Here is a 6,000-nt window from a genome sequence, read left to right as displayed (position 1 = left end):
TCTCTCTCTCTCTCTCTCTCTCTGTATATATATATATATATATATATATATATATATATATATATATATATATATAATTGTTTTTCACATAATTAATGGTATATAAACAATGACGGTGATTACATATTGGTAAATTTTTATGTTTTTATTTGTACATGTGTATAAATTATAATTGTGTTTTTAAAATATTTTTAAATAACTATAAACTACTTTATAAAGCTATTATTTACAGTTAATTTAATCAATAAAAATATTGATTCATAACTTGGTTTAGTATGCATTTAGTGACTGTATTAATCATAATGAATTTATAATTTTTGTGAGAGTATTTTATTTAAAAAAAATAAATAAAGTAACTATAGTAATGACATTTGTAAGTTTTAAATAAATAGTTATCAGGGGTGTATAATTAAAAATAAACATTCAAAGTCCTGAATAATTAAACACTTTAGGTGCACATATTAAAACTACATCCATAAACTATTAGTTAATTATAAAAATCATTCGTTTTCATTATTTCATAAAATTCAATATATCTGTACCATAAAATTGTATGAAAAAACAACACATAGAACAATCGCAATACAATTAATAGAGGAAAGTGAAACTTATGACTGCTAGATCTAGTATAAGATGACTACTGTCAACATTGTATTATATAATTAGTTAAATATCGGAACAAAATAAAACACGAACTAATTATGTATTGTAACGATAAGAATTAGTTATACAGCATTTACCGTCGAATTATCAATTTGTAAAAAGTTGCTTTTTACACTAATGAACGTTCAATGAATATTATTTATGACGATAACTATGAAAATTGTTCTCTGTCATTCGGAGAACATTACAAATCAACTTTAAACAATTTAATGAAGTATAACTCATGAATTTACGATCAAACAAATAAAGTAATTTAGGATTTTAAAGTTATGATACAACACTCTATTTACTTTATTATTTATAATATTTACTAGCTAAATAATTGAGTGATTTCATAAAGTTGTCGCCATTCTTTCGTTAATTAAAGATACACCAATTTAATAATAAAAGTATTAACTATCATGGTAATTAACAATATCGTTACATTTAATACACTATGGCTCGATATTTTATAATGTAAGAGTCACTAGAGGGGAAAAGCGAATGAAATATAAAAGAAATCAAATTCGATGGATTTAACTCCGCGATTGACACGTTGCAAACACCAAATCCAACTCTTTACGAGGTGACTGTAAACTTATGTAACTGATTGTAGTCGAAAGCCATCCAAAAGCAAAGAGCCTTCCAAATCCAATGACAACCATAATAATTGGATATTTAATAATTTGAGAGACACCTACCTCATGGAGGTGAATGATCGATCGAGTGTTATAGTTTCACGTGCGTTTGCGTACTCCAATTACATTGTACATATTCATGTACAATGATCATGATCATATCCGATTCTTTACATAAATTATAATATTAATCATTGGCGGTATTATATTAGTGGTATTATTCAAGGATTTTATGTAGCTGAATTATATACTATACCATTTCATTGTATTAATGTTTACGAATAATTATATCGTTATAAATATTTTGAAATATTTTTCAGTTGATGATTCGGGATATATTACATTCTTGAAAAAAAAAATGTAGCTTAGGAGCAGCAATTCTGTTTGTAAAAGTATTAATTGTGTTGAAAATCAATATTTCTAGCTCGTAATATTCTATTTTATTTTACAAAAAGTATTTGACACATTCACTTTCTATGGCTAATAAATAAATAAAATTATTTTAGATCAATCAATTTTTATAAGTTTTCTTTGCATAAGTTTTTATAAATCAAGAAAACAAGTTTTAATTTTCATACTTAGTTTGCGATTTATTTTTCTGGTTTTTTTGTTTTGTTTTGTTTTGTGTTTTTGTTTTGTTTTGTTTTGTGTTTTTGTTTTAATATATCCGATGTTTTAAAATATATTCTATATTAAATATTCAGTTTATGCCATTGTATTCTTATACAATATACTTTGCGAATATTGATATATAGAAGTTTAAAATAATTACGATTAATTTATTTCAATTACAATATGGATAAAAGCAAATTTAATGGTTCGTGTAGATAAAAATTGCCTCTAATAATTGACACGAGATCATTTGGAATTGCACGGATGTATTCCTTATATTTTTTATTTTTACATTTTTCACGTTCGTTTAATATTTACGTTTTTAAAGATAATGATTATTCGATAGATAAATATTGTTTCAATTTGTATAGATGTAATATCAATTAAATTGCTTAATTTTCAATATAAACTACAAGGGATAACATTTTATCTAATGAAGAAACCGACGATAACTTTTATTAAATAAATTTTTATATATGATATTATCGAAAAAAAAAAAAAAAAAATTAAAAAATTATCAATACAGTGAAAATCATAAAATTCATGATTTTTCTTATATTCTTAAACACTAATTTTATAATTTTTATTGTAATTCATTGAATGTGAAATACTTATGAAATGCTCTTATTTCTATTTTAATAGTAAATTGCCATTAAAAATAGAAATATTAATAGTAATCAGATACCGTCATGACAAATACAAAAATGTCTTAATGTTTTTTCTAAAATTTATTCATAGCTGGTTATGTATGAATTAAAAGTTCATTTAATTAAATTTAAAAAATATCATTTTTATATATTTTTTATAAATACGAATTTATTTTATAATAAAATTATTAAATTAAATAGCATAGAATAATAATAAACAAACATATTTTCTAACTACAAAGTATTTATGCGTATAGAGTTAATTGACGATCCGTTATAATTAATATTATCAGAAAATCAATATCGTTTAAAATATTAATTGCTTCAATATTCAATTAATATCAAAGGAATAATAATTAACATATAGATAGCATTTATTTTATTATAAAAATATTTTAAAAATGAATAATCTCACTTTAATATCTATGTTGGGGCTTATTTTTGTTAGTACACATACACGCGCATATATACATATGTATATATATATATATAATTTAAAATAATTTTCTAAATTTAGTTTATACTTTACACTTACACTTAAAGTAATACCAATAATGTTTTAACGATACTGGTATTCTTACACACAATTTTTTTTCTAATAAAAATTTTATTCGATAAATCTATTAAATTCTTATTTAAATAAATAAATATAATTAAATAAATAAAGCAATGAAAGTTGAACGCAAGACCTTCAATTATACTGTCTATTACATCTATTACAAAAGATTGTAAAAAAAATGTAAAGTTTAAATATTTAATAAAGAACTCTTGCTTAATCAATTATGATTTCTATATATATATATATATATATATTGCTTTTATAGTGATAATTACAAAATGTAAAAATAAAAATGATATTAATTTTTATAATAATTCTTTACGGTTGTTGGAAATATACTCTTATGAAAATTCTTAACGAAATATCAATAAATGTATTGTCGTAAATTTTCTTTTTTAAATCCAGTGTCTAAAGTAATACCGTGGCAGGTTCTAATGATCAGGCAAATTCAATAGGATCGTACGAATTTACAATTTGGTTGACTATTCGTTGACCGAGACTCGGTCCATTATATGCTGTAATATTACTGTAATTATCTTGAGAGAGAGAGAGAGAGAGAGAGAGAGAGAAAGAAAAAAGAAAAAGAAAAAAGAAATTGAAATACGGTCGCATAGAGAGCTAAGCGAATGACGTAGTGCATAAGCGAAATCGAAGAGGCGTTAAGGATCCGGCGAAACGTGGAAATTACGCATCGCCGTTCTAAAATACCTCGGAAGAATTGGAGAAGCGGCCGAGGTGACTAGCAGGTAGGAGATTAAGTCGTGAAACGTCCGTATACTGTGCTATTGGACGGTTCTATTGGATAGTCCAGCAGCGGTTCGCACACCCCCACCTCTTAATGCACATAAGCACTCGTCCTTACGTAGTATAGTTCGATCACGTGGTCGCTCGTAGTACTTTTACATACGCATGTGCGGAGTATGCGATGGCGATCCTCCTGCGGTAAGGTCCACGATAGCGTAGAGTCAGCATCGGCATCACCAGCCTCGACTCACACGGTTTAGTTAAGCTCTAGCGGTGGTTCGGTCGACCGCTCGATCATTCGCTCCCGGCCTCTTTACTCGCAATTTCCTCAATACAAGTTCCTCGCGGCCTCGACCACGATCGAGTGGCTCCTCGCGCGACATCCTACTGCATGATTATTAATCTGGTCCTGGTGCGAGAGTCCGCGCGAGGTTCGCTTCATTAGCGTTGTAACGACCGGGCTGGGCTTTGACCCACAACCACCGAGATAGCGACATGAATTTGTCGCTGCTTAAAATTTTCATTTCATAGAAGACTGTGGAACATTGAGCGCGCGTTGCTACGTCATTGGCATCCTTGTAATGGACTTTGATTGCCACGAGCTTTTTAAAGTCAAGTTCGATTGTTAAAATGTAATTGAAGCATGTGCACTAACTATAATTAAGCTATTCAAATGAAAAATGGATTTTCAGTCCTTTTCGAGCTTACTTTACATTGCCTATCATCCTCTGCTGGACATTCCAAGTCATTTTACATTTTCTTTTTATTTCTACGCGATAATACGTAATTCTAATGTGTGTACGCGTGTGCTGTCCGTGAACGATAGAGTATGCAAAAATATAAGATTTTTAGACACGAGTAATTAAATACTCGCTATTGATTTAATGGAAAATTATGATATCTCTCTCATACCACAATTGTCATTACTAATGATTGAAAACATTTGCCATTTACTTATTTTTTTGTTTTGTTTTGTTTTGTTTTGTTTTGTTTGTTTGTTTTTTTTTTTTTTCAAACACATCAAACAAATAATACGACATTTTACATTGATATTTCATAATTTTTTTTCGATTTTTTCAAACAATCCCAATGGATATATATATATATATATATATATATATAACTTCTGATAAATTACGATATTTTTTATATTACTCGTAATGGTATTTGAATATGTTATTCATTTCGAGGTTAAATAAATGAAAATGTTCTCAAATAACTCGATTCGCGTTCGCCTATAAATTTTAACAGAAAATTTCTTTTTGTATTATAACTGTTTAAATTCTGTCAAAATAATTGAAAATTTATCGCCATAACTTACAGCATCAAGATTTACAATATTTGTAAAACTTCATAGAACGAACAATTTTAAGAATTTGCTAAGAAATCGTATATCGTTTGCATTTTAATTCAAATGATAATTGTAAATTTTGATATTTAATAGACATTCGGTCAATCGCATTGGAATAAATGTGCTTTAATAAAGCATAAATATTTCGAAAAATTGAAATATTCATTTTAAACCGTTTCAATTGTCGTTTTATATTTAAACTTAATACCAAATAATATATCATCGAAATATAATATTAAAATTTCTATCTCTAATTTTTCAATGTAGGATTATATAATTTGAATTCCAATCAATTATTGTATATCCGTTCTATAAAATACGACAGACTAAATCAACTATATTAAATAAATAAAATGTTCCACGAAAAATTAATATATTAATGTAATTAATAATTATGAATTTTCTCTTCATTTTATAATCGTATAAAAGTTACATTTTAAAAGAATATTTAATATCAACTGTAATTACAAAAACCCATTCTTATTGTAATATTGTCTAATTATTTGTTTAAATATATGTTATATTGATCTAATAATATTGTTTTTATCTCAACTCAAACTTCATATTAATGTTGATTTTAATTTCTGAAAATCTCTGAAAATTTGCTTTGTATATTAATCGAACTTATAATATAATTGAAATTATAGACAACCATAATTAGTTATTGTTAATTACTTAACTTAGCATCGTGTATAAAAATTCTTACAACAAAATTGTCGTCAGTGGTTGTAAAATATTACGGCAAATTACATGAAATCGCAGTATTGCATAGTAATTTAAATAGAATGCAGAATTTATATTCTAGAA

The 6,000-nt window shown here is 26.2% G+C and overlaps 1 protein-coding gene across 1 annotated transcript in view; it reads left to right on the top strand.

Annotated features, from left to right (window-relative positions):
* Positions 1-6,000, top strand: part of bdg (sodium-dependent transporter bedraggled) — a gene marked incomplete at its 3' end in the record, with an annotated part of 106,945 nt that overhangs the window by 67,228 nt on the left and 33,717 nt on the right. The gene's annotated exons all lie outside the window — the stretch shown is intronic.

The sequence above is a fragment of the Ceratosolen solmsi genome, unplaced genomic scaffold (assembly GCF_000503995.2).
Source record: "Ceratosolen solmsi marchali unplaced genomic scaffold, CerSol_1.0 scaffold41, whole genome shotgun sequence".
Taxonomy (NCBI): Eukaryota; Metazoa; Arthropoda; class Insecta; order Hymenoptera; family Agaonidae; genus Ceratosolen; species Ceratosolen solmsi.
This window is presented reverse-complemented; position numbering and strand designations above follow the sequence as displayed.